Source organism: Carassius carassius, chromosome 50 (assembly GCF_963082965.1).
Source record: "Carassius carassius chromosome 50, fCarCar2.1, whole genome shotgun sequence".
NCBI classification, from domain to species: Eukaryota; Metazoa; Chordata; class Actinopteri; order Cypriniformes; family Cyprinidae; genus Carassius; species Carassius carassius.
The window spans coordinates 14035986-14058232 of record NC_081804.1 but is presented as its reverse complement, the minus strand read 5'-3'; the positions used below and the strand labels follow the sequence as shown (position 1 = coordinate 14058232).

Here is a 22247-nt window from a genome sequence, read left to right as displayed (position 1 = left end):
CAGTGGTTTCTGAAACTATTCCTGGGCCCATTTAGTAATGTCATTGACACAATCATGCCGATGAGTGATGCAGTGTCGTCTGAGAGCCCGAAGACCACGGGCATCCAATAAAGGTCTCCGGCCTTGTCCCTTACGCACAGAGATTTCTCCAGTTTCTCTGAATCTTTTGATGATGTTATACACTGTAGATGATGAGATTTGCAAAGCCTTTGCAATTTGACGTTGAGGAACATTGTTTTTAAAGTTTTCCACAATTTTTTTACGCAGTCTTTCACAGATTGGAGAGCCTCTGCCCATCTTTACTTCTGAGAGACTCTGCTTCTCTAAGACAAAGCTTTTATAGCTAATCATGTTACAGACCTGATATCTATTAACTTAATTAATCACTAGATGTTCTCCCAGCTGAATCTTTTCAAAACTGCTTGCTTTTTTAGCCATTTGTTGCCCCCGTGCCAACTTTTTTGAGACCTGTAGCAGGCATTAAATTTTAAATGAGCTAATTAAGTGGATAAAAGTGTAAAATTTCTCAGTTTAAACATTTGCTACGTTATCTATGTTCTATTGTGAATAAAATATTGGCTCATGTGATTTGAAATTCCTTTAGTTTTCATTTTATTAAAATTTAAAAAACGTCCCAACTTTTCCGGAATTCGGGTTGTACTTATGAAGACCTGAATAGTTAAGCACCTCAGTATTTGAATGAGCTCTTGTTGCAGTATAGTCCTCCACGTCCACTGCTTTCTCCAATTTGATAATGCCTAGAATATCAAAATCAACTGCAGGCCCCAGATCCTTTTTCTATTTCCCAAACTCTGGAATAGAATACTTAACATTGTTCGGGAGGCAGACACACTCTGTCAGTTTAAATCTAGATTAAAGACCCATCTCTTTAAACTGGTTTACACATAACACACTCTCACATTTCTAATATTCAAATCCATTAAAGGATTTTTAGGCTGCAATAATTAGGAAAACCGGAACCGGGAACACTTCTTATGACACACGATGTACTTGCTACATTGATAGAAGAATGGCATCTATGCTAATATTAGTCTGTTTATTTCTTATTCCGAGGTTACTGTAGCCTCCAGATCCAGTCTGTATCCAGTTCAGATGGTCACTGCAGTCACCCAGATCCAGTATGTATCCAGCCCAGATGGTGGATCAGCACCTAGAGAGGACCTCTACAGCCCTGAGTGTCAGCGTAGACCAGGTCAACTAGATGAGCCCCAGAAACAGATCCACAGTCAAGACCATGTCTCATAGACAGCCATCGGGACAAGACCACAGGAAACAGATGATTCTTCTGCCCAATCTTTCATCTGGTCAGAGGATAACTGGCCTCCCAACTGAGCCTAGTTTCTCCCAATGCTTTTTCCTCCATTCTGTCACCGATGGAGTTTTGGTTTCTTGCTTCTGTCACCTCTGGCTTAGTTGGGGACACATAATTTGCAGCAATTTTGTTGACTTGATAGCAAAGATACTATTTAAACTATAAATTAAGGTGACTTGACTTGACTATTTTAACACAAGCAGGTAGGAGAAAACAAGCCAAAGAGTCCAGGTGAGATTTCATGGAGTAGCAATGGTAAGCGGGGCTTATCTGAGTAACTGAGTCCTATTTCCTTTCCAGGGGGTACCAGGGGAACTGTGGATCATGGAGACAATGGAGCACCAGAGCTGAGCAGAACACTGGAGCAAACTGGCTGGTAGAAAATCGCAGGTAAGGTTAGCATGGCCAACTGTGAGACCAGACAATGTGACAGTGAAAAGAGTGCAAGGATATAGGGAGCTTGATTAGTGGTGACAGGTGCAGTAAATTAGACTCCATGTGATATAATGAGGATAATAAAGGAACACAGGTCAAAGGAATGACAATCAAACATGAAGGAAAACTAGTTCACAAAGCACATAGGGAAGGAAAACACAACAAAACAGGAAAACAGAAGTCCGGGTCATGACAATTCGCCCCCCTTCCGGAAGGCACATCCTCGCGCCACATAAAATCAACAAAAGAGGGTGGGGCAGGGGGGAGGGGGCATGCAGTTCAGGGGCCATGCCAGAGCAGGTAGTTCAGGGGGCCATGGCGAAGCAGGCAGTTCGGGGAGCCATGGTGGAATGGCCTCTGTGGCCTTGACCTCGGAACTCAGCCTGGCCCCTACGGCTGGAGACGTATAGCTTGACTCGTGATCTGAGGCCCTCCTTGGGCCATACGTGGGAACAACAGCCCTCTCTGAGCCAGACGTGGGAACAGGGTCCCTCCCTGGGTTTGACTTGGAAACAGGAACCCTCCCTGGGCATGACTTGGAATTTGAGGCTCTTCCTGGGCCTAACGTGGGAACAACAGCCCTCTCTGGGCCGGATGTTGGGGGCAGGAGCCCTCTTTGGGCTTAACTAAGGATTTGAGGCCCTCACTGGGCTGGACATGGAGACAGAAGCCCTCTCTGGGCTTGGAACAGACATAGTTTGGGTTGTAGTTAATTCAGGAGCTGGAGCCGACACTAGAGTGGACTCAGGGGCAAGAGCTGACACTGGAGTGGACTCAGGGGCAAAAGCTGACACTAGTAACAAATTACATGAAGGACTGGATGGAGTGGATAGACTCAGCTGCAGGGCATAATATATGCATTACTCGAGCAAGCCCGTGAGACGTTTCTTGGTCATTCTAGAGTACCCCAGAACATCTTAGCCTCCTCAGAACAAAGCTATCAGCTCTGAGTCGCCCATTACAAAAGTTTGGGCAACTCTCTGAACTCCGACACAAAGTCCACCATTGGCCAGCCATTCTGAATGAGGGAATATATAGGATGCTACATGGTGCTCTAATTCTCCTTGAGATATGATGGTCTGGTCTTCTGTAAGGAGATATAAAGGGGACACAATGGTAAGTGCTAACAAAGGCTGGTTTATTTGAACACAGGCAGGAAGCAGAAAACAAGGCAAAGAGTCCAGGTGAGAGTTCAGGGAGTAGCAAGGGTTAGCGAGGCTTATCTAAGAAACTGAGTCCTATTTCCTTTCAAGAGAGTACCAGGAGAACGGCAGAGAGTGGAGATGATGGAGCACCGGAGCTGAGGAGAACAGGTAGCAGAACACTGGAGCAAACTGCTGGTAGAAAGCTGGTAGAAAATCACAGGTAAGGGTAGCATAGTCAACTGTGAGACCAGCCAATGTGACAGCGAGGAGAGTCCAAGGATATAGGGAGCTTGATTAGCAGTGACAGGTGCGGGGAATTAGACTCCAGTTGATCTTGATTGTGGACTGAGAGCAGGTGAGAGACTAATGAGGATAATAAAGGAACACAGGTAAAATGAAAGACAATCAAACATGAGGGAAATATAGCTCACATAGCACATGGGAAAGGAAAACATAACAAAACATGAGGGAAATCTAGTTCACAGATCACATGGGAAAGGAAAACATAACAAAACAGGAACACAGAATTCCAGGGACATGGCAATTTGGCTCCATTTCAGTTAGCAAAGAAGATTACTTAGAATTAGATAAACATTATCTAAGCGGAGATGACGGAGAGAGGAGAGGGGGCAGTTCACTCTCCAGTTCAGAGTCCCAGTCTATTAGATCCCCCTTCTAGCATTGTCCAGGTATCTGGTGGTGTGAGCTCTGAGCATGAACAGTCTTCTGTGTTCCCCGAGAGATCGACTCCCCTGCTCCAACAGGAGGAGGTACTCGGGGCTAAGAAGGGGATCCATTGGGCACAAAAGAAAGAAAAAACACTGAGAGAAAAAACACAGAAACAAAAACGGAGGGTAGACACACAAAGGTTAATGTTTTAGGTCGGTTCTTCTGTCACCTTTCACTTGAGGCAAGGAACGAGGAAACACAGAGATAACGTCTATCTTTAATGATCACTCATGGAATGTAGGAGACACTGGAACACAGAGAAAGATGTTCAGAACCAACAAACACAAACTGAAAGGACCGGGGCTTATAAACACAGGATAATTGGGAAAACACAGGTGCCAGGAATAACTACTGAAAGGGAACACGGCACACCTGGGGAGAGAAAACACAACACAATGAGTCCAGGGGCATGACAACAGTAATATATTTATATGTACATTATACTGTATGAACTACAGTATTTATGCATATATATATATATATATATATGCATTAAATTCATATATACCCATTAAGTTTAGACTAATATTAGAACATGTTTTGTATCTAGATTATTAGTATTAGTGAGCGGATCACTTTATGTAATATGAAACTGGTGTGCTATATATGTATCTATAGAGTGCCACATTTGGAGAAATGCCACCACACTGACTGGGAACAGATGGCACAAGAGCATAATGACTGAGCTTTCTGCTCACCTTCACATGCACATGGATTCACACACACACACACACACACACACACACACACACACACACACACACACACACACACACACACACACACACACACACACACTATACATTCAGACACATGTATCTAAATACCAACACAGAAGTTCTAGGATGTATGTTTATATGGTTACCCAAAAAGATTATGTAAAAAAGCAGAAAAAGGCAGAGAATGGAAAGGTGTGATCGATACAGTCTGAGCAGCCCTGGGTCTCGGTGGAATTTGCTTTGGCTACGAATGTCTGAAGGAGATGACACATCACCATTTTTACCAGCCAGAGAGGTGTGTGTGTGTGTGTGTGTATGTGTGATGGCAGAGGGAGAGCATGTGAAAAGTGCATTGGCAAAGACTCATGGGATGTGACAGCAGATGCCTTTCCACAGCCAAGAAAAGCAGGAAAATGCAAAAGGGTCTGGCTGCAGACTTGCACTTGCACTCTCAGGCTTTTATCTCAGACTTGCACTCTCAGACACTTGCGCTTCCGCTAGCGACGTCACTTGCAGTCTTTATTATTTATTTTTTTGAATTTTTTTTTTTAATTTCCCAACATTTTATAACAGTAACCAGGTGACGAAGACAAGAAAAAAGAAACTAAATTACAATGTCATTTGCATTCGCTTCTTGCACTCTCCACTATCTACGACACTTGCAGTCGACACAAATCGTGCATGTTGCCAATGGAGACAAGACGCTGTGGTGGCGATTAAACGATTAAACCTAATTTAGTACTATAACGTACAGGGTCCTGAAAGAAAAAGACAAGACCGGTGGCCAGAACAACAGAATCTGAACGCTTGCGCAAAGTCTCTCGCTAAGCGCTTTCCTCCCGTAGAAAAACATGAACACTTAACATGGCTTAATGTATTAAAGGAGCTATGTGGAGGTTTTTACTTAAAAAAATCTTTAAGATAGAGTTTTCATTTGTACATGTATGAGCCAACCATGATGTAAAAAAAAGAATGACCCCTCAACTGTCCACCACGGTTGCCTCTTTCAGCCTGTAGGCTCAATTGTGTGTGGAGGAGTCGGGCCCGAATTGGCGCGAAAATTCACAAAATGTGACGTCATGCGCGTTCTCGTCTACTTGGGCTTACAACCGTACGGCACGCCAGCCATTATAGTAAGCAGCGCCAAAAGAGTTTTCAAATGGACTCTGCGGATGGAAAGAAGTGACCAGCCTCCAGCACAATTCAGACACCCACGGACACTCCTCGTAAGTAAAAAAAAAAAAAAGAGTGTGCGCACTGAGAACGAGCATGAGACTGGCTGCAGTTCCTCTAACGGCCACTGGTGTCAGTAAAGGTTAGAAATTTCAGAACCTATGCAATGCTCCTTTAAGATGCTATTAAAATGTCAAATTAAATATACAGTTCATTATTTTAATAATTAAGTATGCATATAGTATTTTCCTCACATACCGCAAAATATGGCATAATGGACTAAGATGATAAAGGCCAAACTCAATATGCTTCTCTACATTATTAAAATACATAACTAATATGTACAGGCAAGCAGGTGAGCCCAGAATAAATGCAACACGTAAAATTTCGCGTTAAGCATTTTTCCATATAGAATAAACTGTCTACAACTCGTTTATATCACTGTATTTGTCCATTAAGCTACATTATGTGTTTTATTTATAATGATTTTCTATAGGAGGAAAACGTTTAATGTACAATTTAACTCACAGCGTTCTGTACTTGTCTGCTTGCCTGTACGGAGTCGATTCTTTTAAAATCACTTAATGCATTTCATAATGCACATTCATATTTGCTGGTCTGTATATTCGTTGAGTCAACAACAAGACATATAGGCTAGGCCTACTGAATTGTCTTTATCATCTTAGTCTGTTATTAGGCCACATTAAGCGTTTTGCTTTATGGGAGGACAAAGTTTGCGCATTGTGTTCATAGCCATCTGCTTGCCTTGTAGTACATTAAATAATAACTATATATCGAATTTGGTCTTTTAATTGAACTTAATGTATCTTAATACATTATGCCATATTAAATGTTTGTTTTTTCTACAGGAGGAAAATGCTTAACGAAAGACTTTGTTCATTGCATTCATATTCTACTGCTCTGTGGCCACGGTCCGGGCTTGTCTTTTTCTTGCAGGACCCTGTACATTATAGTACTAAATTAGTTTTAATTGTTTAAGCACCACAGCATCTTGTCTCCATTGGCAACATGCACGATTTGTGTCGATTGCAAGTGACGTCACAGGTAGCGGAGAGTGCATGGTGATTGCAAGTGACATTGTAATTTAGTTTCTTTTTTCTTGTCTTCACCACCTGGCTACTGTTGTAAAATGTTGAGAGATTCAAACAAAAGTCTCTGTTGCTTTACCTGACGTTTGCCTGTCCATCTGGCTGTTTGTGTGTGTCTTTACTTTAAGGAGAACTGAAATAAGCTTTAATTAGTCCAGTTTGTAATACAGATCTGTCCGATAAGCAGATCATTATCTTCAAGTTGTGGCTGATATTAAAATTCTATAGTATTCTATACTATTTATACTAAGCAAAATAAAGCACATCATAACACAGCACAATAAATCAATGAATCAAACAAACAAATCAGCACACAACAAAACACACAAAAAACAAACAAGCACAAAACAAAGCACAAAAAAACAAACAACACAGCACAAAAAATAAATAAATAAATAAATAAACAGCACAAAACAAAATACAAAAAATGTCTCAAGGTTACATATGTAACCATGGTTCCCTGAAGGGAATGAGACGCTGCGTCCCAAGATAGTAAGGGAATGCCCTAGCGTGACCACGCTCTGAATCATATGGTAATCAGTACAGTGGTAGGACGAGATGTCATAAGCCGGTTACGTAGCGACCAGAAAGCTATAAAAGCATGTGAGGTTGAGCTGCCGTTAGCTTCTAGGAATGAATCAAGTGCTTGCAGGGATGCCGGAAGTATGGATCGGCGCAGCATCTCATTCCCATCCCCCCTTGTAACCTGGAGATGTTTCTCTTCAGGAACTCGAGCTGCGTCCGAAGACACTAAGGGAACCAGACTTGCAAATCCCTGTTTAGTGTGGAAGAGCACAGCTAAGACAAGAGAACAGCCAGGAGTGGACTACATATCAAGGCCACAGAACCTGACAAAAGTGAGTGCCGTGGACCATCCTGCTGGGTTGCAGATGACCTGCATAGACACACCTTATAAAAAGGTATGGAGGATGCAATACGTTGGGTCCAGTGAGCCTTGACCCACATAGGTGAGATCAGAGGACTCATAGGCAATAGTAATGGCATCAACTATCCACTGACTGAGGGTCTGCTTAGTAGCAGGAACCATAGCAAACAAGGAGCTGGTCCGCCCTTCTCCACTGGGCAGCTCTGTGGAAGTATGTCCAGTGCTCACAATGGACACATGCAATTAAGCTTCTGCTGGTCTGGCTTCCTAAAGGGAGGAAGAATAAAGGCCTGTACCACGATAGGACGAGTTGTAACAGAGGGGACCTTAGGGACATACCCCGTTCAAGGGTAGAAAAACACTTTGGCCATGACAGGCGCAAAATTTAAGTAAGAAGGGGACATTGAGAGGAACTGAAGATCCCCGACTCTTTTTAAAGATGTAAAAGCCAGATTGTACTGGGGGTCTCAGCCTCAGCGCACCACAGAGGAAACATGTAACTAGGGGATGTCTTCCTAGGGGATGGCTTGGGGAGGTTTTCCCCAAGCAAACCTCTGGAACATCCTGTGAGTGGGAAGGATGTAAACATGAAAGTACACATCTTTTAGATATATTGTAACAAACCAGTCGTCAAATCTGATCTGAGAAACAACTTGCTTGATGGTAAGCATTTTGAACTTCAGTGTCATGAGCGATTCAACTGACGTTGACCTAAAATAGGATGCAGCCCCCCATCCTTCTTTGGAACAATGAAGTACTGGCTGTAGAACTCGGATTCCCTGTCATGAGGAGGGGCCATCTTGATGGTCTCCTTCCTCAAGAGAGTATTGACTTCCTGTTTTAATACCAGAGCCTGTCAATCACCATCAGTGATTGATCAGGCGTACATATCGCGAAAGGGATACGCAGCCATAAACGTGCAGGTTATAGTGGACCATAGGGGTGTGATCTCCGATCTGGTGGCAAGGTCCAGCAAAACTTCAAGATCCTCTGACGAGAAGCTTGGTGCCCTTTTTTTCCGTTGCTTCTCCACCATATTCTGTATCTTACTCTCTCTCTCTGTTCATTGTAGATAGGTTGCTTTTTATTGAAAACATTAACCAATGACAATCAATACCGCATTAAACAGAAGTAACTGCAGCTGCTTGCCAATCAATTCTGATTGTAAAGTACCTTACCATTAATATAAAAGTGTATTACATAATTTTTAGAAGTTGTTAAACCCATGTCAAGAAGCCGCACAAGTGGCACAATGGGATAAGGAGGGTGGATGATTAGCGAGGGATACCCGGTTCGTCTACCCGTCACAACATATCGTTTGAACATATTACTGACCATTTGATCATTTAATTTATAGTCTATATTTTACTGATGACTTAAACTGTTTTTTTTTGAGGAATGTTTAATTTGCATAGAACGTGTTGTCTTTCTTAACGCTGCAATGCACCTTCGCGTGAATGGAAAATCGATTCCTGAGCAATCTATGCCAACTAATACAGCACCATTACTTGGTACAGCGCCTTTGTAATGTCGAACGTAAGAGGCAGCGTGTTAAGAAGCTTCCTAAGGGACACTTCGGGGAACACACTTAGGAACATAAACAACTTTGGTAAGATATATCTTTCGAGTCTTCTTAGCGCGCTAAGAGTGAGCGTTATCGGGGAACCGGGCCCTGGATATTTCATTGTGTAGCTCATTTTCTCTATTTTCACATTTAAATTATTTTGATGTTTGTAATTTATAAAAGTCAAAATGCACAAATTTTCCTGTGAGGTTTAGGGTTAGGTGTAAGGTTGGTGTAGGCCGATAGAATATACAGTTTCTACAGTATAAAAACCATTACACCTATGGGATGTCCCCACTTTTCACAAAAACAAACGCGTGTGTGTGTGTGTGTGTGTGTGTGTGTGTGTGTCTGATGAGTGGATCAAACAGTTTAAGGAAGTTAAAGATGCTGTAGCTTTGCCTGAAACTAATCTGTGTTATGGTGAAAACATGGTGAGAAATAGGTGAATGTGTCTTTTGAACCTGTGGTTGGCAGTGTGCAGAGAGGGGTTGAACTGTGAAAGCACCATCAGGTGGTTCAGAAAACCAAACCAAGCTCATGTGGGAACACAGAGCAGCATGTTGCTTCTAAAAGCAGAGAGAAAGACATATGTTAAAAATATCAAAAGAATTTTCCTGTGACTGACAGAGACATGACTTCCATAAGTATGGTGGTTTGTTTTTAAGATTGGTTGAGTGTCTCAGCATCTCTGCTCACACATGAGCAAATGAATACAAGGAGAGAGGACAGACCATCAGCCCACCAGTGATCACCCTTACAACCATTCTGATGAGAAAATTTGGGAAAAGGTAAAGAAGATGAATATTACATGGATTTGCACTTCCATTAATCTTGCCTTAGCAAAAGCACCACTATTATTAGCAACACAGTGTATGTGCATCACAAGAGCTGCTGTAGGGATGGAGACATCAGAGCCCACCTGTGTCAACACCACCACATCCATACCTTCCATCTCTACAGTGGATTGTACCATTATTCATTTAAGGACAGGGTTTTGTGCATCAAAATGGTGAAAACAATAACCCAATAAATACAGATTTCTATATCTATCTGCTAACCCTGAATACTGGCCTGTACAGTACCTCACCTACAGACAAAGCAGAAGAGGAGGGCAATTTTTCAAAGCAATCATACTTATTATTGTGCCTGGTGGGCAATAAAAAGGTTGAAAGACATCCTAGAAATGGAAGGAGGGATTCGAGCTGTCTAGGAACCAGAATATTATAGAAATAAATAGCAACCACCCAGAAGGTCCTATAACCAAAAAAAAAAAAAAAAGGTTTCTCACAACCACAGAACATATCAACAACCAATCAGAGCATCCTAACACTCTATTAGACTTCTAGAACAGTGGTTTTTAAACCTTTTTAAAAGTTACCATTTTTTTCTTTTTAAATTTACACAACCCATATATATGACAATTTAAATGCAATCAAGTCAAGCCCTATGAATTTGGTCTCATGTCCCATGGAGGAGCACCAAAATGTTAAAAGGAGAAGAGATGACAGTCAGTCTCGCCAAGTCTGATGTTTTAGAGTGGAATTGGGCTACCACCAGAAAACAAACTAAAATCAACTTAACCTAATAACCACCTAGAACAGCCAACAACCGCCTAAACATTCTAACAACCACTTAAGGCTGGAATACACTACATGACTTTCCCCCTGATTTACAGTTTGAATAAGTTAACACTAGTTGCTGAAAGTCAGAGCCAGTCTGCAGATTCGAGTTGAAAGATTTAATAGAAAATTGCATACGTTTTTTACGTATGCTGTTTGTTACGTTTGTTACGATGTGTGGATTTTAAGTCTAATTTTCTATTCAGTTTAATGTACTTTATTGACATAGTTTGTGTCTACATTAAAGCATGTCACAAAATGAATAATTGTGATCCTAGTAATATACAAGGTAATAATATGAAATATTAAAATTCCCAGACAGCAATATAGTGTTGGCCCAGATCTGACCCACATCTGGGCCATGTGAAATCCATTCAGGCCGAATCTGGGTTGACACTGCTTGCTGTCTTGGTTGGGTCTGGGCTATATAAGACTCAGGTGTGGCTCAGATTTGGGGATTCTAGTTTATTTAAGGCTGAGAATTGGAACCAATAATAAAACCTGTTTTGGCCCAGATCAGGGCCAGCTAAGGCTGATTAACTGGCTAAGATTCGGGCCGGTTATGGCCCATGTGTGGCCCGAGTCTTTAATCCAGTTCTGGGCCACTTCCGGGCCATCATTCTTTGCGGTACTTGGGCCGAAGGAAAAGTTATTGTGTGGCCCGGATCTGGGCCAGAAGACATATGCTATATGGGATGTATGATGGTCACAAACTTTTTTTCTTTTTTTTTTTGCTTCAGACTGTGATTATATCCAGTCGGAGGATATCGAACATGTTTGATATTTTCAGCAGATTTTAGAATGCATATTGTTTTCATTTATCATGTGTCTCCTAGCAACAAGGCACATGTTTCTGCATGAATTGATTGTGATCAGAACAACTTTAAAGTCTGGTAGTTTACAATCCTCAGTCGTTTAGTGTATGATGGCCGGTTTTTCCTCTGTGCCTATTACAAAGTCGACCCAGTGTTTTTAACATCTGTTCTGATTTTAAAAGTTTTGTCATCTATTCCAAGCTTTAGTCCAACCTAGTAACCAGCTAGAACATAATAGTAACTACTATGAACAAACTATTAACCACATAACAGATCCTAACAGCCACTCATGCTGACGGCAAGTTTTGCATAGCCAAAGCACCATTAGCAAAAAACAATTTTATTTATTTACTTATTTAAATTTTTTGTTAGGTAATTTTTTTGATACTGACAAAAAAAACTGAACCAGTTTCTACTGGCTCTTGGGAGAACAGCAATGATGGATAATTATCAAAGAGATAATTACAGCTCTAAGACTTGATTGTATAAAAAAATGAATAAATAAATGTGCCTAGCTGGTAAATTGCCTGGCAACCATAAACTGCCAACAATTATGCTAATGAACCACTGTATATTAAATGTTTATTGAGATTATTACTAGGAATGCAATACAACAATACAGTTAGCCCACGGTTCAATACATACCTCGGTTTTTTAACCATGGTTCAGATTGGTTCTGATGGTTTGGCACATCAGTGTTTGTTGTTGTTGTCACTAATGTGTGTTGTTGTTGTTGTCTGTGTGTTTGTGTGTGTGTGTGTGTGTGTGTGTGTGCATAAAAATACCTTGCTACATGTACTGCGTCAGGCTAACCAAGACTTGTCATTTGCATTTACATATTGTTGCTCTATTGTTAATTTTGATTGCTTCTGTTGTCCTCATTTGTAAGCCACTTTGGATAAAAGTGTCTGCTAAATGACTAAATGTAAATGTAAAATCTTCAATTCCAACAGGATTGTATATACTGTTACAGTATATACCTCAAAATCTGGTCTGCCATCACACTCACACACATAAAACAAGCCCACTTGAGTCACGGCCCTCAGATGGAGCCTTTAAAGTGCTATTTTTAGCATGTGGTGAGGTGAGCATTATCTCTGTTAACTACCGCCATGGGTTTGCATAAGTGCATTAGCATGTGACACCGTAACACACACTTGATGCAACTCTGACTTCAACTCTGTTAGCTGAAAAGCAACAATGCAGGTACAATGACAATAATTATAGCACTTATGCATAATAGCACAGCACATCATACCTGTATAAGTCATAATCTGCAATGATACGCTTCACAGCTAGCAAACATCAGCAGTGTCTGGAAATGGAGAATCAGATTTTTGGCTGAACTATTTCTTTAAATGTCATATTGGAAACAGTGGCACATTCTTCACACTGATCACGGTTGCCCATATATGCAGAGGCATGAACCGGCATTTTAAGCTCATCTGCTATTTAATACCTCCTGGCATGGAGTAGATCAATAGAGAGATTGGGTTAATAGGAAATTCTGAGAGGGCATGATTAAATTAGATCTTCTATCGCAATAGTCCAAAACAGGAAACTGAAGATCGGATATCTCAATTCAATAGGATCTAATTAGCACAAAATACTTTTACATATATTAATAACTCTTCTTTGGTACAAGGCAAGCAGTTTAAGATAATAAACCACCACATGAGTATTTGACTGCTGACGTTTACTTAAACTGTGTGTTGTGATATGATTGGTGATTTGTACCTCAAAGGGCGTGATGGAGAAGCAGGGTTATCTGTGTAGGATGCTGTGTTTACGCACCACAGTGGCATAGAGACGCTTCCCGGAGGACACTCCACTGGGACGCAAAGAACAGAAACACAGAGGAGTTCTAGTAAGAGATCTACAAATCAACACACACCTCCCTTTTCATGATCAGAGTGTTTACATTTATCTTTGCACATTCCACATTTTAGTTATATAGTTATATAGTTCCACCAACCATGGAACTATAGTTGTTGTTTTTTTGTGTGTGTTTATATATGTTAGTAATATTAATATAAATATGCTAATGTTTTTATCATTTGTATTTACAAAACAATATGTATAAGAAAAATTCTCATTTACTTGAAATACATTTTTAAATCATTTTCAAAGTTTTTAAATGTATAACAAATGTTTAATTTTCAAGTAATTCTTGAAAATATAGAAATTAGTGGTAGTAGCAGCAGGAACAACAACAACATAATAATATAAATAATAATAATAATAATGATTTTATTACTATCTTATTTTGATTAAAGTAAAAAAAACATTTTTAGATTACTTATTAGAGTACTTTTACTGCAATACAGTAAAAATGACTGTATTATTAAAATGGAATTAGAATTATAGGAATTACAAATAATAATTTAAATAAAAATCTGATAATTATAAATAATAATAAAATAAACTAGGCATGCACCAAAATGAAAATTCTGGGCCGAAACTGAGAATAAAAATTCTGGATGCAGTTGGCCGAAAGCCAAGAACGTAAATGCTTTTTTTACAATAATATTTATTTAATAAAATTATTTTATTAAATAACTATAAAGTTACTTTGTAAGACTTTTTAATTTACCTCAATATTTTTAATGATAATGAATAAAAAAAAATACAAACCAATAAAATAACATTAACATTATTTTGCTTGTGTTTTTTGCTTAGTTTGAACAGCAGCTACGCTAATTTATTTCTCTATTTCCTTCTCTGTGTCTGCCTCAGGATTGGCATCTTTGGAAACTATGAATTACACAATCTTCAGTCTGGATCCAGCCCTTACAAAGACCTGAGATTACCGAACACCTGAGAAGAGATGATGCCAACCTCTCAGAAGACCTCAGGTGATGCAAACCATAAAAACTAAATTTTGCCATAAGTTTGATCACAACATGTAATCATTGCTGTTAATAGTGTTCACCGTCTGTTTGATTATATGACATTAACTACCTGCTTGATTGTTACTGTACATTTCTGCCATATAGACATCAACTTGAGAGTCACACTGATAAGCTATTACTAAATATAATGTAGAAACTTACATTTTCTATAAAGCTGCTTTGCAATGATTTGCATCATGAAAAGCGCTATACAAATCAACTTGAATTGAATTGAAATATAAACACATTATGGTATCTTTTCTTTTCAAAATTAGGGGGGAATGTGATTGATTGTCATTAAATAATATTACAATGCAAAAAAATCATACTTTTCTTTATGCAAAATGTAATTTGTAATTCATGTAATTCATGAATACTTTATATCATGTTTTACCATCTGACACCATTATACCATAGTTTCAGTAACAAATGATAAGACCACCTCTCTAAACTGCTTCAGTTTGATGTAATTGGTTTTCAAAAGCCTCATTCTCAGTAGCAGAACAGTATATAAACCTTTAAAAAATATTACCCACCATACAATAGAAATGGGTTGTGTTGCAATTCCTTATCTCATCTCTCTGTGTGTGTGTGTGTGTGTGTGTGTGTGTGTGTGTGTGTGTGTGTGTGTGTGTGTGTGTGTGTGTGTGTGTGTGTGTGTGTGTGGCCACCGAGCATGTGTGATTACAGCTCAGTGCTCTCCTGAGTGTCCTCCATTAAAACAACACTGAGAGGATCAATGTTTATGAGCATCATAAAGCATCGCTCGTGAAGCTGCTAGAGCTCAGAAGATGTATTTTTAAGGTTAATTCATGACTGGCTATGGTTATTCTCAAGTTCCCCTTAATTCTTTGAGGGAAAAAAGAATAATAAATATTATTCATTATATTCATTATATTAATTATGTGTATTATTACAATTAATTATATATATATATATATATATATATATATATATATATATATATATATATATATATATATATATATATATCGTAAATATAACAAAGATTATTGGAGTGTTTTATAAGAAAATTCCAGTTTTTCTACTCAAAATTCAATGTTTTATTTAATGTGTTGCCATTTGTTTGTCTGAGTTAAAAGTGTTACTACACCGTATTTTAAAATACTATTTTAATTAATTTTATATTAAATAATTTATCATTACAAATAATTTTCATTTATAAATATAAACAACATGTTGTATCATTATTAGTCAAGGCTAAAAAAAAAAATGTAATGAATAAAATATATTGCAGTGCCCGGACTGGCCACATAAATAGTTAATGTCTCTCTGTGGGTTTTGGCTAGACGCTGACAGCTAAAGGGCAAAACTCAGAAATAACACCTCACAGGAGCTGTCTGTCCTCTTCTCTCTCTTTCTTTCTGGCTGGCTGGCTTCTCTCGTTTATTTTTAACCACTCTGCCTGTTTTTCTCTCATACTGTAAACTACAATACAGCTGACTCTATTTTACTGCATGTCTAAAATGTCTAGCAGATAAAAAAACACATCTGTTTCCAACACCATCCTGTCTGAGCTCCTCCACACTGCTCAGCTCCCACCGTATCGCTATCCAACACACAGTCATCACTGACATAAAGTAATAGCTTCTGTCTGATTATATGTAGATAGTCAACTCTGGAAGGTAAAAATAAAATAATAAATGTGTTCTGCTCAGGTCTCAATATTAAATACTGTGAACAAACTCATGCTTGCAGGGGGTGATGGAGCACTGCAAACACTCAAGATTGTTGTAATAGCCTTTTTTAACAAGCTGATGGAGGAGAAAAACACATTTTAAAAAGTGAGAAAAATATGTAGAAATTGTGTTTATGTTGAAACAATTGACTTAAAATTGATGTAAGTTCTACAAATCGGATCAGATCCTGATGCATTGCACTGCAATGACTATAGAGAATTTATATTATATTATATTTCATGAAATCAGGAATTATTAATGTGAAATCCAAATAAGCAGTTATAAGTCTACATATTATGGTGGGGTGAAGAAGGACACGACTCAAGGATGCAGGTAAGTTCCCCGAAGGGTGGATTTTATAAGGGGTAGGGTGGTGAAAAGGCGTTGGTGTGAGGCAGTTTGGTGCTCGGTGTGAGGCTTCCTTTCCAATTGGTTTGCTGGTGCGTTGTGGGTCTGTGCTCTCCCGTTTGCGGTGGGACTGGCGGTTACACACTGCTCTCTGCAGAAACAATAGAGTAAGGGTTTAGCCGAGCCTTGAGGAGACATCTTTCATCTCTGCGTTCGTTTGCTGGGTTTAAATAACCAGAGCTTGATGGGGTGCAGGTGTGGCCGCGCGGTTTCAAGGGCAATGCTGACGAGAGCTCGGGACACGTGTCACCCCCCCCACCCCAAGCGTCGTCCTGTTCCTATGGAGAAGCAGGGAGATTGGGGGAGGGCGGGGAGTGGACCCTGACAGACCTGTGAAAGCTGCCCATATCCGAGAGAGTCCATCGGTGTTGGCGTTGGCCTTCCCCGCTCGGTGTTGCATGCTGAAGTTGAAGTCCTGGAGCGCGAGGAACCACAGCGTCACCCTGGCGTTTGTCTCCTTGGCCCGGGCCATCCACTGTAGGGGAGCGTGGTCGGTTATCAGGGTGAAGTGGCAGCTGAGGAGGTAATACCTGAGCTCCAGGACTGCCCACTTGGCGTACCGTTGTTCTGTGGGGGTCAGCTTTCGGCTTATGTAGAACATGCATCCGTCTGCAGCAGGAAAGGGCGGTTGAAGTCGAGGGTTCGGAGCACCAGCTCCGTCGTAAGGGCTGACTTTATCCGATGGAAGAAGCTAAGGAGGAGAAGTTAGGGATAAAGCAGTGGTAGTACCCTGCCAACCCCAAAAAGGCCCGTACCTGCATCTTGGAGGTGGGCCGCGGCACAGAGAGGATGGCTGCCACCTTCTTCTCTTGCGGTCTAATGAGGCCGCGACCCACCTGGTACCCCTGGTACGTAGCTTCGGCGAGGGCCAGGCGACACTTCCGAGGGTTGGCGGTCAGGCTAGCCCAGCGTAGTTCCAACAGCACACTCTGCAGCCACTCCAGATGGTCCTCCCAAGTCCCCGAATGAATGACGACATCGTTGAAGCAGGCCACCGCGTATGCTTGGTGCGGCCGTAGGAGGATGACCATCAGTCATTGGAAGGTGGCCGGGGCCCCGGGTAAGCCGAAGGGAAGGACCCGGTACTGCCAGTGACCACTTGGGGTAGAGAAGGCCGTCTTCGGTTTGGCCGGTTCCGTTAAGGGGACCTGCCAGTAGCCCTTGGTGAGGTCGAGGGTAGAGATGAACCGGGCCCTTCCCAAACGGTTCAACAACTCGTCGACACAGGGCATTGGGTAGCAGTCAAACTCGAAGACTTCGTCAAGGCGGCGGAAGTCGTTACAGAAGCGGAGGGTGCCGTCGGGCTTTGGAACCATGACGATGGGGCTGGACCATGGGCTGCATGATGGTTCAATTACCCCTAACCTCAGCAGCCTTTTCGATGACGGTGTACGGCCCCTGCCAGGTGGCCAAGAACTTGCAGGTGGCTGTGGGGACCAGAACCAGGACGTGGTCTCCTCGCTGGAACTCCCGTGGTTGGGCCGCCCGGTTGTAGGGCCGCTGCTGTGCCTGTTGTGCCTTGATGAGGTGCTTCCGGACGATGGGCATGACTCGGTCGATCCGCTCCTGCATCTCGTGCATGTGTTCCATGGTAGTGCAGTGTACCACCGGCTGTTGTTCCCAGTCCTCTCGGGCGACGTCAAGCAGACCGCGGGGTTGTTGGCTGAAGAGCAGCTCGAACAGTGAAAAGACTGTGGAGGCCTGAGGGATCTCTCGGACACCGAAGAGCACGTAGGGTAGCATCTTTTCCCAGTCCCACTTATCTTCGGCCGCCACTCAGCGCAACATCTGTTTGAGGGTCTGATTGAATCACTCGATGAGCCCGTCGGTCTGGAAGTGGTACACCGTGGTGTGGAGCTGTTGGACCTTCAAGAGCTTGCAGAGGTCTGCCATCATCCGGGACATGAACGGGGTGCCCTGGTCAGGCAGAATCTGGGAGGGGATGCCGACCCGACTGAAGAGGAGGAACGCTCCTGGGCAATGGCCTTCACGGTGGCTTTATGGGGGGGGGGTGGCCTCAGGGTAGTGGGTGGAATAATCCACGATGACAAGGATGTGTTCATGCCCCCGGGCAGACTTCAGCAGCAGCCCCACCTTCGGAAGGGCACCTCAATGATGGGCAGCGGTATCAGCAACAATCAGCAGCAATCATCCAACAGTGCTTGAGGCGGCCATCCTCGTGCTGCTCCTTGGAAAAACCCCAGGCCCCAGTCACCTGCTGATAAAGATCAAAGTACAGGTTAGTTGATGGACGGGGTGACTCACCATCCTTGGGGCTGTCCGAGGCCAGCAACACAGGATGTCTTCGGGCCTTCCTGATGGGCTTTCAGGTTGGGCGGTTCCCGGTGGGACTGGCAGGCTGAGTGGAGGCCGAGTCTTGTGGAGACATCTCTCACCTCTGCATTCATTTGCTGGGTTTAAATAACCAGAGCTTGATGGGGCGCAGATGTGGCCACTCAGCCCGTGATGAGCAGGTGCAGGTGTGACTGCTCGGTTTCCATGGCGACGTTGAAGAGAGCTCGGGACACACGTCACAATATATACAGTAGATGCAAATCTTTATATATAGATGTAAATCTGAATAAATACAATCACAGGTCTAAATACTGTATATACTGTAATACTATATAGAACATAATAGCATTTAATACAGAATATAATTCTGAATATTATACATTTTATAAATATGAAAATACAAATGACTATACACTCACCTAAAGGATTATAAGGAACACTTGATAAATTTCTCATTAATGCAATTATCTCATCAACCAATCACATGGCAGTTGCTTCAATGCATTTAGGGGTGTGGTCCTGGTCAAGACAATGTCCTGAACTCCAAACTGAATGTCAGAATTGGAAAGAAAGGTGATTTAAGCAATTTTGAGCGTGGCATGGTTGTTGGTGCCAGACGGGCCGGTCTGAGTATTTCAAAATCTGCTCAGTTACTGGGATTTTCACGCACAACCATTTCTAGGGTTTGCAAAGAATTGTGTTAAAAGGGAAAAACATCCAGTAGGCGGCAGTCCTGTGGGCGAGAATGGGCCAACTGATTCAAGCTGATAGAAGAGCAACTTAGACTGAAATAACCACTAGTTACAACCGAGGTATGCAGGAAAGCATTTGTGAAGCCACAACACGCACAACCTTGAGGCGGATGGGCTACAACAGCAGAAGACCCCACTGGGTACCACTCATCTCCACTACAAATAGGAAAAAGAGGCTACAATTTGCACAAGCTCACCAAAATTGGACAGTTGAAGACTGGAAAAATGTTGCCTGTTCTGATGAGTCTCAATTTCTGTTGAGACATTCAGATGGTAGAGTCAGAATTTGGCGTAAACAGAATGAGAACATGGATCCATCATGCCTTGTTACCACTGTGCAGGCTGGTGGTGGTGGTGTAAAGGTGTGGGGGATGTTTTCTTGGCACACTTTAGGCCCCATAGTACCAATTGGGCATCATTTAAATGCCACGGCCTACCTGAGCATTGTTTCTGACCATGTCCATCCCTTTATGACCACCATGTACCCATCCTCTGATGGCTACTTCCAGCCGGATAATGCACCATGTCACAAATCTCAAATCATTTCAAATTGGTTTCTTGAACATGACAATGAGTTCACTGTACTAAAATGGCCCCCACAGTCACCAGATCTCAACCCAATAGAGCATCTTTGGGATGTGGTGGAAAGGGAGCTTTGTGCCCTGGATGTGCATCCGACAAATCTCCATCAACTGCAAGATGCTATCCTATCAATATGGGCCAACATTTCTAAAGAATGCTTTCAGCACCTGGTTGAATCAATGCCATGTAGAATTAAGGCAGTTCTGAAGGCGAAAGGGGTCAAACACAGTATTAGTATGGTGTTCCTAATAATCCTTTAGGTGAGTGTATACATAAACTATGAATACAAAAATCCAAATTGTGAATATATGGATTAATTTATGACACAACAGGCTGTTTTTGTATTAAAATAAATAAGTAGTCAATTTAAAAGGTCCTCAGTATAACTTATTTCAGCCCACCATCTTATAATTATTCAGGATAATATCCTCTTAAATGGATAACTGATGTTCAAATGCCATTAAATTACCCAGCCTAATGCTGAAACAGAGCTCTTCTCTTCTGTCAGAGGTTAGACAGAGGAAATATGCTTTATTCATGCTGGACTCTGAGCCCCTCACAGACTGTGTTTGATGAATTGTGCCTGAGGCGCTTCCAGGCGCTCAATACAGACAGAGTATCCTGCACCCTAAGCTGGGCCCATGGCGGGGATGACGAGCTGTGCTCAAATCGTCTGAACGTTTTGGCAGCCTGCTGAAGTGTGTGGTAGAGCTGGAGAGCCGGAGGTGAACTTACTGCTAAATGTCAGGAAAGAGGATGTGAATTGTTTTATGGTTATATTATGTCTGGTGATGCAGTTGCTAGTAAGAACTATCTAGAGCCAGACTTTTGATTGTCAGGGCCAAGGCTGGTACATATTGCAGTTATTCTGGCTAAGAACCCACTTAGGAGTAGACCGTCTGATCAATATGTACACAATAATATATACACAATAACAAACCACAACCAGTTTTGCCCTTGACATACAGGGGTTTGTATCTAAAATCAATCATACCACAATTATAGTATGCTGTGTAGCAAAGTGGTCCATTCAAGTAATACTGCAGCAGTCTCTGCAAGAGCTTAGGCAAAAAAACATTTAAAAAGATAGTGAGCTCAGAATGTCCTTCTATATCTACATATAGTGGCTAGCAAATGAGATTGCACTGCTTGATTTTACCAGCTCTGGACACTTTACAATATGCATTAGATGGTCCATAAGCAGGTTGTTTGAGGCTGCAAATAGGTCTAGATTATTCAATAATGTGCTATGAGACATGTGTTTGGCTAAGATGACTGACAGCATCCGTAATGTGCTGGGTATAATGTGCATCTGAGGCCCCGTCCACATGGAGACGCGTTTTCCACTGTATTCGCATACATTTTGTATTGTATAGGCATTTCGTCCACATGGATCTGATATTTTTTTAAACTGGGTTCCAGGGTGGATAAATTTGAAAACATATATTTTTTGAAACGATGACGTCATCAGCCCACGTCTCGCCCCTAATCAGATATAGCTACGTCACGTAACAGCAACAAAAACATGAAGAAACACTGAACGTGTCACGGCTTATGCTGCTGGAAGGAACACGGAGCCGAGGGATAAACAAAACAAGGATTTATTAAATAAAACATAAACAAGGTAAGTCGTAAATAACAGGTGGCAAGAGGCAAGTGGCAAGTAACAGGTGACAAGTAGACAAGTTGACATTTAGACGAGTAGACCCGACAAAACAGAACTGCAAGGACAAGGCTTAAGTAGAAGGGATAACTGGGGAAACACAGGTGGATGGCATGACTAAATTAACAGGGACCTGGAACACATGGGGAAATGACTAGACACACCTGGGAACTAATCAAAACCACACACGGAAGACAGAAACTGGGTCACAGGGGAAAAAACACACAAAATAAGTCCAGGTGTGTGACAGAACGATTGTCTTTTTATTAACTAACAACACATCAACACAGATTAATAAATGTATTGTTCCATGTTCGTTTGTATACTGCGCGCAAGGTTTATGTGCATAGTCCAAGTCTTCTTCTCCATTTTTAGTGTATCTCAGTAGTGCACTCGGCTAACGTACCCACCATTATTGCATTACGT

At 41.7% G+C, this 22247-nt stretch overlaps 1 pseudogene; it reads right to left on the bottom strand.

Annotated features, from left to right (window-relative positions):
• The window catches only part of LOC132133356 (uncharacterized), a 48897-nt pseudogene extending 31337 nt beyond the window's left edge, over positions 1-17560 (bottom strand).
• Between the last annotated feature and the right edge of the window lie 4687 nt (positions 17561-22247).